Source organism: Mustela erminea, chromosome 11 (assembly GCF_009829155.1).
Source record: "Mustela erminea isolate mMusErm1 chromosome 11, mMusErm1.Pri, whole genome shotgun sequence".
In the NCBI taxonomy this organism is placed as follows: domain Eukaryota; kingdom Metazoa; phylum Chordata; class Mammalia; order Carnivora; family Mustelidae; genus Mustela; species Mustela erminea.
The window spans coordinates 67,203,239-67,220,391 of NC_045624.1; the positions used below are offsets into that span (position 1 = coordinate 67,203,239).

The window sequence follows — 17,153 nt, forward strand, 5'->3', positions numbered from 1 at the left end:
GTACATCTGACACATGTACCATGTTGGTAAATAAATACTATTCTCTGGAAACCACCATACTTCATCTCTCCATCTCTTGCAGTGACTGCCCTTTCCTACTCTGTATTCTTGTTACTGCCAAATTTTTCTCCTTCTCTGGAGCATCAGCTTTTCTAGACAGACCCATATTTCATACCTTGCTCTGTCCCCCAAATCCCCTGAATGTAGCTGGCTCTCAACACATTTTGTTCAATAAATGACTTCTAAATTATCTAAAGCATATTCCATTTTGTTTTTTAATAAAATTAACACAAATAATTTTATATAGGAGCAATTCCCAATGATTTCCCTAGCAAATTCATTAAAACACTGTTTCTAGTCCTAAATAATTGGATTAGGAACAAGGAGGAAAACCAGAACAAATAATTAGGCACTGCAGTATTAATTTCACACCAGGATAGAAAACAGTTTGCATAGGATTATAGGGGAACCTAATTCATGGAGTTGATTTTGTCAATACTTAACATTTCCACACTGGTCTTTAGAAAAATCCTAAACAGGTGTACACAGTATATAGAGCTACCCTTTATTATTTGTGGTGGTTTTTCCAAATTCTTTGATAAAATATTACTGGTTTTATACACACAAATAGAAATATAATGTTTTTATTTAATATAATTCTTTCATGATTCCCTACTCTCTTCTGAGTCAGAATACATCTGTCTCCATGTCTATCTTTACATATTTAACTTTCTAAACACTCCTCTTGACCCAAATCCAATATGGTTGGATTTTTGCTCTTTGGAAGATTTTTATAAACAATGCAACTAATTGATTAATATACAAAAAGTCTTCCAGATGTTATTTACTCTCTTTACACCTTAATACGTTCTCTGTAATATCCCTTTTGTAGACTAGAACCATGAATGATGGATGTTTTAGAGGACAAACTATAACGTTTTCCAGCACTTCTTATAAATAAAGGTCATTGGCTAGGTTCCAATAAAATAAAATAGAGATGTTAATGTATTATGCCAAATTTCTTCCTAGGACAAATTACAGTACAGAAAAGATTTGACTTTTCCATTGACGTTCCTTTTGAATGACTGAAACATTGTTGTGTTGGTAGCCTTGAAATTACTTTTCCATGGCTACATTTACAAGCTGTGAGGACACCCTATAGGAGAATTGTGGCAGTTAATTTTATGCGTCCATGTGACTGGGCTAGAAGGGATGCCTAGATAGCTTAGTAAAACATTATTTCTGGATGTGTATGTGAGGGTGTTTCTAGAAGAGATTAGTATTTTAACTACACTGAATAAAGAAGATCCACCCTCACCACTTAATCTGCTAGAGGTCCAAACAGAACAGAAAGGCAGAAGAACAAATTTTCTCTCTCTGAGTTGGTCATCTATCTTCTCTTGCCCTTGGACATCAGAGCTCCTGATTCTTGGGCATATAGACTCTGGAATTTATACCAGTGCTGCCCATTCTCTTCTTTCTCAGGTCTTTGATTTTGGACTAGAAATTACACTATCACCTCCCCTGGTTCTCAGGCCTTCTGACTCCAACTAAATTATACCTACAGCTTTCCTTGTTCTCCAGTTTGTAGATGGCATATTATAGCATACCTCAGTCTCTGTAATTGTGTAAGCCAATTCGCATAGTGTGTGTATGTGTGTGTGTGTGTGTGTGTGTGTGTGTACACACATCTCATATTGGTTCAGCTTCACCAGAGAACTCTGACTAGTACAGGAATTCTAAGCTATATGATTCCACAGTTGAGCATGCAAGATAATTGGTCACTGGTGGCTATGAACTATACCATTCTTTTATGCATCTTTAACAGCCCTAAAGCTCATACAACTTCAGGCCCAAATGGAATCTGGAAGGTCATAAATTTACCCCACCTAATGTCTAAATAATCCAATTTTCACACGACAGTCTCATCTTTAAAATATTCAAAGACTTCATCATGTCATACTACCCTCTTCAGAGACTTCTCCAACTCAGATTAGCAGGTAAAATTTTTAACTTTTCCTCATGTTTTGTAGTTTTAATTCTCCTCACTTGTGGTTTACTGTCCCTGGAAAGCTCTCTAGTTCCCTTTAAAACAACACACTCTGGACAACTAGTAGTACCTTCACTTGCTCTTGATACCACATTCATTCTTTTGTCCAACAGCTGTTGAGGGTGCTGTGCTGAGTACAAGAGAGACATATATAAACACAACAGGTTCAGCATCTGTCATGATGGAGACCTCGATGAAACCAATCTGCTAATATAGGGCAAGAAGTAAGCTGAAGTTTGGTCACACATAGTAGTTTGAGGATTAAATGGTAAAGTTAATAGAGTAGAAAGAACGCAGGTCTCTGAATCAGACTGACCTAGATTAGAATGTTAGCTTTATAGTTTGCTATAGTGTGTGTTGTGTGCATGTATGTGTGCACACTCATGTGTATGTTTAACCTGTAAAAATGGGTTTAATAATATTTATCTCATTGGGTTAGGAGGATTAATTCCAATAATCAATACATGTAGTTGGTGCTTAGTAAGTATTCATTTCCTTCCCACTTTTTTTGTGATTTATAGAATGCTAATATTCTATGAAGAAAGGTGGTGTGGTCAAATTAGTTGGCAAAATAAATAGGGTTAAGCAAAGTTACTTAAGTTTTCTTTTTAATTAAAGCTCTTTTTAGAGCTTTTAACATGCCAATATGTTTTATGAATCTCTAAAAAAACATCGTTTCCAGCATTTCACAAATTTATTTGACCACAGAACCCTTTCTGGGTAGTACACAGAATAACATCTTGTGTTTTTTTCTGAATGTGGTGTGAGAAACACTGTCCTAGTGGGATCTTTGGATATGTTGCTCTGCCCCCTGGGCACGTCTGGAAGTAGGATTATCCCTCTGGGTCCTGGGAGTGGCCCGTGCAGGAAAATTTATTCTGAGCAAACACAAAGAGGACAAATATGTTCTGCTTTAAGTAAGAAAATGGAGTCAGCAATGAAGGAAAGGCTTTTAAGTCTTTTTGTTTCATCTGTGATATGCAAGTATAATCCTTAGGTTTCGGAAACCCTGAAAAAAATTATTGTTATGAAAATACTATGAGAAATAAATTAGCAGGAAGGAGGAAAAACTGAAGATATTATGTGGTGGGTTAGGCAGAGTCAAGCACGCTGTCCCCTTTCATGAAATTAAATATTTCTGTTTATATGATGGAAAATCTGTGCTGATTCATTCTCATTAAGGCTCAAGCAAGTTCATCAGAAAAGCTTTATAGAGACCTTGGGGAAAACTCAACAGGGGGGAATTTCCTGTTGGGGGCTGGAGGTGGGGAGAGAGTATTTTCCCTTTATTGGGGTTTGCATTGTTAATTGGTGTTTGAAGAAACCCCATTTCTTTCATAGTTGAAGCAAAACAGAATTAATGTTAATTTAAAAATCATGTCAGTGTTCCCAGAGCACACTGAACCCTCTAGTTGGGAAAAGGACTTGTCCAAAACACTGTTCTCATAGCTTTGTTTGCATGGGGAACTGAAGGGTGAGCAATTTCAACAGGGCAAGAAGAGGGAGCTGCCAGTTTATTTCTGGAACACAGCAGGATGTGTTTCAAAAGACACTCAAAATAAAGAACACACTACAAAGTACCCAAAATGATCTGCATTTTTTTTCCTTTTAAACCAAGGATAGAGCCAACTTTAGGTCTTGTGAAACAGGACGCTGTGTGAGAGTGTGTGTTGCCGGGCAGCCATGGGTGCAAGAAGGTAGGTGTTTATATTCATGATCTTCAGTATTCTAAAGAATGTGCAGTTTAAAAATCTTACTAGCGAAAAGTAAACTGTATTTTCATTTTCTTGTATAAATCTGTACCAGGGTCTTTCCACTGAATATTCTTTAAGGACTATTCTACTTCATCCACAGAGGACTTCAATAAATAGATACATTGCTATCAAATCCCTCAGGTCTGTGGACTTCCTCTGGGTATAATTAACTTCGATGGCTCACTAGATCTAAACAACTACCTCAAAACCGTACAAGGGGAAAAAGCAAAATACTGTATATAATTTTCTGCAAGTTCTGGAAGCCTCTGATTATTTTTTTAAGGTGTGAGTTACATGCTATAGAATAAGAATGTCTAAAATTGAGTTACATTTGGGTACAAGTAAACTATCACTAACAGAAATTCTGAAACATGAAATGACTTTCAAATTCAATGAAAATAATTATTAGGTTATTTGTTTATTTATATATTCCTCATTCTTTCTTAAAACATATGAAGTGACTTATAACCAAGATCACATATAAAATGAGTTTGATGAAATAAACCCAGGAATTAGAAATGGGATCCGTGGAAAGAGGTGATAGTAAATATGCTAACTTCACAGGCTGGTATGGCTGTTCTGACTGAGCATGGATTTTGATCTGAGTTTCCTGAAAGTCAGAATTTAAAGGGAAACATCAGAATGAAGTATGTCCGCAAATTCTTTTTTTGAAGGCAAAGTTTTTCTGGCACTAAATCCTAAAGGAAAGAAATTTCTTTGCACGTGGTTTTCTTTCAGCACATAATTTTTCTTTTGAAAATGGTTTTTCAGGTGCACAAAAGATTCTTGGGTATATTTATATAATGCAGAAATATACAGTTTAAAAAAGTTCAAGTTATCCTTCACCCTTTCAAACTCACTGTCCCATTTAGAGGCAATCTCTACTAAGTCTGGTGTGTATCATTCCTGACTTTTTTCTAAGGCCCCATTTCTGTCCCTCTAGTATAGTATGTATAATAATCAGACCATTTTTATGGATTATCCTTTAGCTGTCTTCCATTTATCAAAATGAGTTTATCAAAAAATTCTATGTTTGAGTTGCTTCCAAGTTTTCAATATTACAATGCTATAAGAACCGCCATTTATGCATTTAAATATTTTTGTGCTGTAGATATAATTGATACTTAGAAATGGGAAAACTGGATCAGAGGGTATGTGCATAATAAAATTTATAATTTTCAGACTTTTTGTGTGGGTGGTGTTCCTGTAGTGCCAGTGCTCTTTGGAGGATTTTCTTATACATTGCTGGAGATATTTCTATCATATGAGCACTTTTTCTATCATACAGCATGACAACATTTTATGTAGGTGATGTGACAACACACTATGAACTCACTTTTCAAAAAAGCCAAGCTGGCACACAAGGATCAGTTGTTTCTGGGGGTTTTTGTTTTTGTTTTTTCTCCCCTGCCCCCAGCTTTATTGAGATATAAGTGGCATATATCATTTTGTAAGTTTAAGGTGTATAATGTGGTGATTTGATACACTTATATATTACAAAATGATTACAACAATGTTAGTTAACATCCTCATAACCTCACATAATTACTTCTGGTATAAGTGTGTGTGTGTACGAGTGTGTGTGTGTGTACAAGTGTGTGTGTGTGTGTGTGTGTGTGTGATGAAAAGATTTGAGATCTATGGTCTTAGCAAACTTCAAGTATATAATACAGCATTAGTAACTATAGTCACCATGCTATACATTAAATCTGCAGAATTTACTCACTTTATAACTCAAGGTTTGGAGCACTTGACCAACATCTCCCTATTTCCTCCACATCCCAGCACCTTGCCACCACTATTCTATTCCCTGTTTCTATGAGTTTGGCTTTTTTAGATTTAACATGTAAGTGATATGATACAGTATTTGTCTTTCTCTGTATGACTTCCTTCATTAGCATAATTATTAATTCATCTGTCAATGTGATCATTTATTTCTTTTTAAAATTTAATTTAATTTATTTATTTGACAGAGAGAGATCACAAGTAGGCAGAGAGGAAGGCGGGGGGCAGGGGGGAGGGGGAAGCAGGCTCCCCCCCCCCAAGCAGAGAGCCCAATACAAGGCTCAATCCCAGGACACTGAGATCATGACCTGAGCCGAAGGCAGAGGCCTAACCCATTGAGCCACCCAAGTGCCCCTCATTTATTTCTTCACTTTAGCCTTATGAGCTATTTATTAACAGTATTAATAAATAAGAAGAAAAATGAATATTTTTTTATTTAGAGTGAAAAGATCCCTGTTGCTTCATTTTAGCAACAGAAAAATCTAAGTTCAGCATGTTTCAAGGGAAAATAGTTTGAGAACTAGTGCTCTAAACTGTGTCACAAAAATGAGAAAAAAAAATTTGTTTTACACATATCACCACTGAAATACCCATTTTATATTTTTATCCAGTGCCCCTTCAAAAAGATGTGATGTCCAAAAGGAGTTTATCATGTATTTTAGATGAACTCCAGGCTGAAAATATCTTTAATCTTTTCATAATTGTTTATATAGCTCTGAAATTTAATTTCTGCTTCCAAACCAGTCCATTTGAATATACACAAACAGGTTTTGATTCTGCATAGACAAACCCATGTCTTTAGCTGACATTTCTGACTTTTTTGTCAATGCCTGAGGAGCAGAATGACTTCTTCTAGCCAGGGGTCTAAACAATTCAAAAGAAATACTGAATAGAGAGCCACTGAAGCAAATTATAGCTCGCTTAAAAATCCTGGAGTTATTCCTGGTACAATTTGAGCATAAAAGAAATAGAACTTCAATCTTAAGGTAAAAACTAGCTTCTTCCAAATGCATGTTTCTTACACTCTCTGAATTTGATGTCTTCTAAAACAGAGATTCAAAGTGAGTTGTAATCTTCAGAAATCTTTGGGATTTAATGGGCTCAACAATTCCACTGATCCAATTTCCCTCTTTTAGCCACTTCATACCAGCTTTCTATATTAGCTTCATCCATTAATTATTCAGTTCATACTTTGAGTAAGGGACAAAATGCAATGGAGTCAGTCACTTCAGAACTACAGGCTTTACAAAATAGACAAGTGATGGATATCTCCACCAGCATATTTATTCACAATGCCCATAACCATAGAACAGCTACAAACATATGCCCTTGGCCTTTTTTTCCCTCTATACTGGCATGTAGTTCATTGGATGCTTTTAAGGATTTTGAATATTAATAGGAAAGAACACATCTCTTGTCTCTTATCCTATCCACATTTCCACAAGATATTTTCAGAGATTTTTACTTGGACGATTTAATGTGGGGAAACTCTGATTCAGGGTCTAAGACTATACTATACTTTGACTAGATTGACCTGGATTTTGCCTTCATTCCTAGATCTCTGATTTCTCATAGAAATCATTCTCCTAATAAAAATTTAGAAAATGAAAAAAATAGTGAAAAATAATAAAAATTTAAAAAGAGGGGCGCCTGGGTGGCTCTGGGTTAAGCCTCTGCCTTCGGCTCGGGTCATGATCTCGGGGTCCTGGGATTGAGCCCCACGTCAGGCTGTCTGCTCAGTGGGGAGGCTGCTTCCCCCTCTCTCTCTGCCTGCAGCTCTGCTTACTTGTGATTCTCTCTCTCTCTCTGTCAAATAAATAAAATCTTTAAAAAAAATAAAAAAGAAATTACTCTCATCTGGTTAGCCTTTTAAGATCAGAATCCAACAATGATCATCAGGAACTAACAAGAGAAAATTGTACCACTAATTCCTTTTCTTCTCAGATTTCCTTGGATTTAACCCCTACCTTGGTAATTTGAATCCCAGGACACAGTATTCCTGAGAACTGATTTTTACATCTATACAGTTTGCTAACATTACTTATGATTCCCCTGGACTACTATACAGGCAAATTGAACCATATATGTAAAAGTTGATCTGGGCTCTATTTTAGATGCCCTATGAATTCTCCATCATGTTTTCCACCACAACCACTGCACTGAGATTGATATGGATCCTAGCAGATCTCGTATATTGCCTTATGGAATTGACTCTGCTGACTAGCAAATTCCAAAGATTCCTCATGGGTATAAAGGAGCTACTGGCCATGTATTCCTCAGAGATTGCTGTGAGGACTAAATGAGGTAATGTACACAAGAAGCTTAGCACAGTACCTTAAAAGGGGTAAACATCTAACAATAGTAAGCCTGGAGATTAAAAAAAAAAGCAGATCCAAAGCAACTCCTGAAGTTCACTGAGGCAAATTTGTAGTGAAGGCTCATTTCCCCTTCTCTCTTTGCTCCTTGGATTCTGATTCATCTTATGTAATATAAAAGCGAACAAAAGGAGTTATGAAAGATTACTGATTCTCATCCCAATCATCATCTAATGCTCTCCCATCATCATCTAATGCTCTCCAATTTCTAAGACCAATAATGTACATTAATTGTCTATACCAAATGACCTCTGAGAGGCATACAAACTAGTTTGAATCTAGAGTGAAAAGCAAAGCTACCTTAGGACTCAGTACAGTCATTATGAGTAGAATGCTATTAGGAATGATGCAATACACTGGCCTTGCTCCAACAGTTTATAAAGGATCCCTTTGATATTATCTTGATTTACTCAGAGGACTTGGCCCAGCACATCGTGTATGTCTGCATGATTTGGGCCAGCCTCCAGTAGTGCAAGTTGCAAGGCAGGCTAGAGAAGTATTTACCTGGCCAGCAGAAGACCAGTTTCTGCAACACAACATCAGCCTGATGGGTATCCAGGGAGATCTTACAAGATCCTTATCCTCCTCTGACTTTAAGTCTAATGTGCTCCAGCAAGTTCTGGATTTCATTGACTAATGCAAAGAGTTCCTGTTCTACTTCTTCACCATGACAACATTCCTCAGCATAAGAATAATTATGCCTTTTTTTAGTCCAAAGCCTGCTCCATTTGAAGACCTGAAGAAACTGTGCCTCTGACTTATTCCTTCATTATGATCTGCAATGCTTCTTGCTGGTAAAAGTGTATAGTGCTAACATTGTAGCATGAGCAATCTTAACCCTGAATACAACTCACTTTCAATCTTTTTATGAATTCTTTTTCTATCACTTCATCTTCATAGAACAATGAACTGGAAAAAAATATTCTTGGAAACTAAGATCATATTAGAAGCCTGGCATGGACCATTCTATGTTCAAAATGAGGAACCTCCATACCATTTTCCAGAGCAGCTGTACCAGCTTGCATCACTATGAACAGTGTAAGAGGGTTCCTCTTTCTCTACATCCTCACCATTCATTGTTTCCTTTCTTTTTAATTTTAGCCATTCTGACTGGTGTAAGGCAAAATCTCATTGTGGGTTTTGATTTATACTTCCCTGATGCCGAGTTTGGTGGAGCATTTTTCATGTGTTTACAAAAATAGTGATCCAAAAGGGCAACCGCACCCCAACATTCATAGCAGCAATGTCCACAATAGCCAAGCTGTGGAAAAAGCCCAGATGTCCATCAACAGATAAACGGATAAAGAAGATGTGGAACACACACACACACACACAAATATTACTCAGCCAACAGAAAGGATGAATATTTACCATTTACATCGATATGGATGGAACTGGAGGTATTATGCTGAGCAAAATAAGTCAGTCAGAGAAAGACAATTATTATATAGTTTCATTTATATGTGGAATATAAGAAACAGCACAGATGATCACAGGGTAAGGGAGGGAAAAGTGAAGGGGAGGTCATCAGAAAGGGAGAAAAAACACGAGAGACTCCTAACTAAAGGAAACAAACTAAGGGTTGCTGGAGGGGAGGAAGATGGGGGAATGGGGATTGGGTGATGGGCATTAAGGAGGGCACGTGATGCGATGAGCACTGGGTGTTATAAGCAACTTATTTTATATATATTTATATATAGAGAGAGATATCTCTATATATCTCTCTCTATATATAAATATATATCTCTATAATATATATATTTATAAATATATCTCTCTATATATAAATATATATAATATATATAGAGATATATATCTCTCTATATATCTATAAATATCTATAAATATCTATAGATATATATACACTTTAAATATTATTATATGTATTATTATATTGAACACTATATCTGAAGCTAATGATGTGCTATATGTTGACTCATTGAACTTAAATAAAAATTTTTTTGGGGCGCCTGGGTGGCTCAGTGGGTTAAGCCGCTGCCTTCGGCTCAGGTCATGATCTCAGGGTCCTGGGATCGAGTCCCGCATCGGGCTCTCTGCTCAGCGGGGAGCCTGCTTCCTCCTCTCTCTCTCTCTGCCTGCCTCTCTGCCTACTTGTGATCTCTCTCTGTCAAATGAATAAAATAAAATCTTTAAAAAAAAATTTTTTTTAAATAAAACATAGGGATGATACAAGAGAAGAAATAGTGGGAGTACATGTCAAGAAGATTTCCTGGATCAGGAATGTAAGTATTCCATGTAGCCAAAGGAGAGGTTTAGGGAGGGACTTGCTGGGCAACGGCAACAACAATATATAAAAAGACTGAAATCTGAAATAGCAGAGTGACCTATGGCTACAGAATAAAGTGTAAAGGTCGAGTGGCAACAATGTCGAGGAGGCGGCAAGGGCTGCATCATGGAGAGTCCTGTTTGCCAAGTGACTCTGCGGGTGAAAGGCAGTCATTAAAAAGGTTTAAACAGGAGAGTTACACTTTTGTACTTCCAAATTATTCTTTTGGTGGCAATTGGGAGAATTAATTGAAAATAGGGAGGCTACAGGCAGGAGGTTGAATTAGGCTTCTATGTAGAAATCCAGGCAGGAAGTGGTGAGAGAATGACCCAAAAAATGGAGAGGAGCGGATGCTTTTAAGAAACACTTAAAGACAGAAATCAAGAAGATTTTGTGACTGCGTGTGGGGGATGAAGAAGAAGGAAGAGTTTGGGGCAAAGCTAGAAGTTAGGTCTAAAACACAAGAGTAATTCTGACAGAACTCTGACAGGTATAATCAGGTATAATCATCTGAACCAGGTATAATCATCCACCTAATAAATTAATAAATTTATCTTCTCTATGACCTGGCAAGAAGTTGGGTGGATTCATCATAGACCCCTTTCTTATCATCCCAGGCATCACACAGTACACATTTTCAACTTGACAACACTGGAGATCTTTTTAAAAATACCAATACCTTAGGGTGTCTGGGTAGTCAGCTGAGCATCTGACTCTTGATTCTGGGTTAGGTCATGATCTCAGCTCTGTGCTGAGTGTGGCACTTGCTTGAGATTCTCTCTTTCTCCCTCCCTCTGTCCCTCGCCCACCATTTGTGCTCTTTCTCTCTCTTTCTAGAAAGAAAAAAAAAATACCTTGGCTGTACCACAGTCTTATCTCTGCAGGTAGTACCTAGATATTTGTGTTTACTAAAATCTCAGTGACTCTAAAATGCAGCCACTGATTCATTGGTTTCCCTAAACTCAAAAGGTCTATAAATTGTTTTAATGCCTACTCTTTTACTTGGCCAAACACCATATCTACTTCTTATACTAGTAAGATAAGAAATAATTTGAGGTATAGACATTTGTATGCTCTAGGCACATAGATGAGCACACAGAAATTGATTCTGTCACAGTTAGGGAGCCTAGAAGTTCAAAATCAAGGCACTGGAAGTTTCATGCTTCCTCTGGATGTTCCAGAGAAGAATCTTTCTTTGACTTTTCCTACGTTCTGGTGATTGTAGGCATTTCTTGGTGTTCCTTTGTTCCTTGGCTTATAGTCACATAATTCCAATCTCTGCCTCCATGTTCACATGGCCTTCTCCTCTAATCCATTATGAATTCATCCTAACCTGATTACATCTGCAAAGATCCTACTTCCAAATGAGGCCACATTTATAGGTCCAGAGGTTAGGATTTAGATATATAATTTTGGGGGACACAATTCAACCCACAACAAAAGGATTACTTACGTATTCTGCTTCCTAGGAGAAATCCCTCTTATTGCCTTTCACTAACCTCCTGACTTCTCAGGTTTTGACATCTGCTAACTAACTATATAATTGCCTTTCCTGTCTCCCTCCACCCCAACTGACACTTCCATATCTCAAAGCAACAGATTTTCTGAAGTAGAATATTCTCGTCGGAACTTGAGCACACCATGGACATCTCTGTCTCAAACTCCGCCTCATTTGGCCACCTCTTCTTTTTTGACTCTGCTATCTTCCCACCCCTCCTTCATATAGCGGTTAGTCAGTATGCTACTTGGGCGCTTTTCATTAATCCATTAACCTCTCTTCTGAGTACTTACTGGCAAAACTTATTAATACCTGAGATGGGAAGTCTTAGTCTACCTTATACTCCAGGCCAAATCACAGTTTTCCTATAATCAATCTAGGTAGAAAGTCACAAAGATAAAAATTAAATGAGATCTCATTTCTGTGGTGACTCTATGCTATCAGCTTATTTTACCACACAGGGCATAAGAAAGCATACAAAGACGTGGGCTTGTTCCATAATTTGTATACCCCATTGCCTTGAACCCAAACAGGTTTCCTCTAAGCCAAATCCGCTTCCTCCTTGACCCCGGGTCCTCTGCTCTGGTTGCTGCTTGGAATATGATTAGATAACTTGGGATTAACTACATGAAAAGCAGTCTTCTATTTTTATGTTTGTTCTTTTGCATTAGAAATCCTAGGGGACACTGTGTTCACGCCTCACTGGGCCCATAACTGAAATACCACTGGGAGCTTTCCCCATATTTACTGACAGTTAGATTAACTGCTGTCTATTTTTGGCACTGAAATGACTTTTTTTTTCCCTGTGAACTTGAACAAATAGCTATTGTAAGTATTTCTCTTTCCTTATAAAATGATATGCTTATTGCCTGTGGATGTTGTTAGTCTTAACAAGGTTGTTACCAAGTGAATATACATTAGCCTAAATTATAAAACATTTTATGTGTATTTTTATTGGTTGTGCTGTAGAAAAGATCAATTCAGAAGGCATTTATATATTTATCTGGTACCTACTATGTAATAGCATTGTGCTACATGTTGTTGGTAATCTATAGCTTGCTAGGCAAATAATATATGTCCAATATATACTTGATCGATCAAAGTATAAGATATAGTCTCTGCTTTTAAGCAATCTAGAGCTTCTGTGGTTAGGAGTATGTTGCTTACCTTGAAAAAACAGCAATTTACTTAAAATGTTCTCAGACAAGTCTTGGCATTAGCAAGGATAAAACAAAGGGAAGGACAAGGAACTAATATTTAGTAAGTATTTAATGTTTACTAAATATTTTATCAACATTATACTTTTTTTAAAATTTTTTATTTTTTATAAACATATATTTTTATCCCCAGGGGTACAGGTCTGTGAATCGCCAGGTTTACACACTTCACAGCACTCACCAAAGCACATACCCTCCCCAATGTCCATTATCCCACCCCCTTCTCCCAACCCCCTTCCCCCCAGCAACCCTCAGTTTGTTTTGTGAGATTAAGAGTCACTTATGGTTTGTCTCCCTCCCAATCCCATCTTGTTTCATTGATTCTTCTCCTACCCATTTAAGCCCCCATGTTGCATCACCACTTCCTCATATCAGGGAGATCACATGATAATTGTCTTTCTCTGCTTGACTTATTTCGCTAAGCATGATATGCTCTAGTTCCATCCATGTCATCGCACATGGCAAGATTTCATTTCTTTTGATGGCTGCATAGTATTCCATTGTGTATATATACCACATCTTCTTTATCCTTTCATCTGTTGATGGACATCTAGGTTCTTTCCATAGTTTGGCTATTGTGGACATGCTGCTATAAACATTCGGGTGCACGTGCCCCTTCGGATCACTACGTTTGTATCTTTAGGGTAAATACCCATTAGTTATACTTTAAAGTTTTTTATTTTACTGTGGTAAGTGCACTTAACATGAGATCCAGTCTCTTAAATTTTTTGGTAACTTTTAAGTCAACAGTACTGTTGATTGTAAGTATAATGCTACAAAGTTGATCTCTAGAAGGCAACCTTTTGTTTAAATGAAAGTGTAGGGCTGTTGATTAGGAATTCACATTTTCTCCTTCTCCCATCCCCTGACAACCACCATACTACCCTTTAATTCTATGAATTTGGATATTTTAAATACTTCTTATAAGTGGAACCGTTCAGTGTGTGTCTTTTTGTGACTGGCTGATTTCACCTAGCATAATGTCCTCAAGGTTTACCCATGTTGTTACATATTGCGAAATTTCCTTATTTTTAAAGGCTAAGTAGTATTCCATTGTTCATGTATATAATACGTTTTCTTTTTTTTTTTTTTAAGATTTTATTTATTTATTTGACAGAGAGAAATCACAAGTAGATGGAGAGGCAGGCAGAGAGAGAGAGGGGGAAGCAGGCTCTCCGCTGAGCAGGGAGCCCGATGTGGGACTCGATCCCAGGACTCTGAGATCATGACCTGAGCCGAAGGCAGCGGCTTAACACACTGAGCCACCCAGGTGCCCTATAATACGTTTTCTTTAACAATTCAACTGCAATGGATATTTAACTTGTTTCCATAACTGTGAATAGTGTTATAATTAACAAGAAATGCTAATATCTCTTTGGGGTCCAATTTCAATTCTTTTGGATAAATACCCAGAAAGGATTGATGGATTATATGGTAGTTATATTTTTAATTTTTTGAGGAATCTCTATACTGTTTTTCACAGTCGCTGTATCATCTTGCATTCCCATCAACAGTGTGTAAGGGCTCCAATTTCTCCACATCCTCACCAACACTTCTTGTTTTTACTTTTTTGACTTTAAATAATAGTCACTTTGACAGATGGGCAGTAATATCCCATTGTGGCATTGGTTTGCATTTCCGGGATGATTAGTAACATTAAACACTTTACATATACCTGTTGGCCATTTTACGTCTTCTTTGGAGAAATGCCTATCCAAGTCCTCAAGCCATTTTTAAATTAGGCTATTACATTTTTTTTAATTGAGTTATAAGAGTTTTTACATATTTTAGATATTAACTTCTTATCAGATACATGGTTTTCAAATAATTTCTACTATTCTGTAAGTTGCCTTTTCATACTGTTGATTGGTTCCTTTGTTGTGCAGAAGCTTTATAGTTTAATATAGTCTCATTTGTTTATTTTTGTCCTTGTTGCCTATGACTTTGGTACCATATCCATAAAATCAATAGCAAGACCACTGTCATGAAGCTTTTCCTCTGTGTTTTCTTCTAGAGTTTTACAGTCTTAGGTCTTACGTGTAAGTCTTTAATTCATTCTTGAGTTGATTCTTTTGCAGGTGTTTATCTAGTTTTCCCAGTATCATTTGTTGGAAAGACTACTTTTCCTCATTGTATATTCTTGGCTCTCTTGTTAAAGATCAGTTGATCATATATGCATAGATCTATTTCTGGTTGCCCTATTCTGCTCTATTGGTCTATATGGTTTGTCTGTATGCCAGTACCACACACTGTTTTGATTCCAGTAACTCTAATATATTTTGAAATCAGGAAGTGTGACGCCTCCAATTTTGTTCCTTCTTCTCAACACTGCTTTGACTATTCTGAGTCTTTTGTGGTTCTCCATGAATTTTTGAATTGTTTTTTCTATCTGTAAAAAAAAAAAAAAATGCCATGAGCATTTTAAAAAGGATTGTAGTGAATCTGTCAGTTACTTGAGTAGTATGTACATTTTAACATTAAGTCTTCCAATCAATGAATGAAAGCTGTCTTTCCATTTGTTTGTGTCTTTAATTTCTTTCATCAATGTTTTATAGTTTTCAGGACAAGTCTTTTCATCTCCTTTAGTTAAGTTTATTCCTAAATATTTTGCTTTTTGTTCCATGATTAATGGCATTGTTTTCTTAATTTCCTTTTCAGATAGTTGACTGTTAGTATATAGAAATGCCACTGATTTTTGTATGTTGATCTTGTATCCTGTGATTTTACTGAATTCATTATTTCTAACAGTGTTTTTATGCAATCTTTAGGATCTTCTAAATAAAATATCATGTCATATGCAAAAAAGGCACAATTTTACTTCTTCCTTTCCATTTTGCATACCTTTCATTTCTTTTTCTTTCCTAAATTACTTTGGCTAGGATTTCCAGAACTATGTCTCATAAGAGTGGTGAAAGTGGGCATACATCCCTTGTTCCTAATCTTAAAACTTTCAGTTTTTTACCATTGAGTATAAATACTAGCTGTGAGCTTTATACATATGGCCTCTACTATATTAAGTTTGTTCAGTTATAATTATGAAAAAATGTTGAATTTTGCCCAATTCTTTTTATGCATCTATTGAGATTATCATGTGATTTTTACCCTTTGTTCTGTTAATGCAGTGCATCACATTAATTAATTTTCAGATTGAAATGTCCTTATACCACAGGAATAAATCCTACTTGGTCATGGTGTATAGCTCTTTTAATGTACTGTTGTGTTCTAATTGCTAGTATTTTTTTTCCAATTGCTAGTATTTTATTGAGTATTTTTGTATCTATATTCACCAAGGATATTGACCTGTCATTTTCTTTTCTTTTCTTTAAAGACTTTATTTATTTGACAGACAGATCACAAGTAGACAGAGAGGCAGGCAGAGAGAGAGAGAGGAGGAAGCAGGCTCCCTGCTGAGCAGAGATCCCAGGATCCTGGGATCATGACCTGAGCCGAAGGCAGAGGATTAATCCACTGAGCCACCCAGGCGCCTTGGCCTGTCATTTTCTTTACTTGTGGAGTCTTTCCCTTTGGTATCAGAATAATGCTGGCCTCATAAAATGAATTTATAATTATTCCCCCATCTTAAATTTTTTTAGAAGAGTTTGGGATGGGCTGGCATTAATTTTTCTTGAAATGTTTAGCAGTATTCACCAGAGAAGCCACTGTTTCCTTTGGTGTTAAATTTCTGATTACTGATTCGCTCTCCATATTAGTTATAGATCTGTTCACACTTCTATCTCTTCATAATTTAGTCTTGGTATGTTGTGTATTTCTAGGAATTTATCCATTTCTTCTAGTTACTCAATTCATTGGTATGTAATTATTCTTAGCAGTCTTTGTGATCTTTTTTATTGCTGTGGCATCAGTTCTAAAATCATCTCTTCCATTTCTGATGTTATTTTTTGAGTTTTCTTTTTTTCTTAGTCTAGCTAAGGGTTTGTCAATTTTATCTTTCAGAAAAACCAACTCTTATTGAATTGATCCCTTTACCATCATGTAATGCTATTCTCTATCTCTTGTTACAGTCTTTATTTTCAAGTCTATTTTACCTGATATAAATAATGCTACCACAGCTTATTTTTCTGTTTCCATTTTCATGGACTATCTTTTTCCATCCCTTCAGTTTCAGCATATGTGTGTCCTTAAATCTAAAGTATTTCTCTTGTAGAAAGCATAAAATTGGATGGTTT

The 17,153-nt window shown here is 36.5% G+C and overlaps 1 long non-coding RNA gene across 1 annotated transcript in view; it reads left to right on the forward strand.

Moving 5' to 3' along the window:
• Positions 1-3,732: 3,732 nt before the first annotated feature.
• Positions 3,733-17,153, forward strand: part of LOC116568983 — a 111,496-nt gene continuing 98,075 nt past the window's right edge. The window contains exon 1 of the long non-coding RNA XR_004276805.1: positions 3,733-3,747. This is a non-coding gene — a long non-coding RNA (uncharacterized LOC116568983). The remainder of the gene's footprint in view (positions 3,748-17,153) is intronic.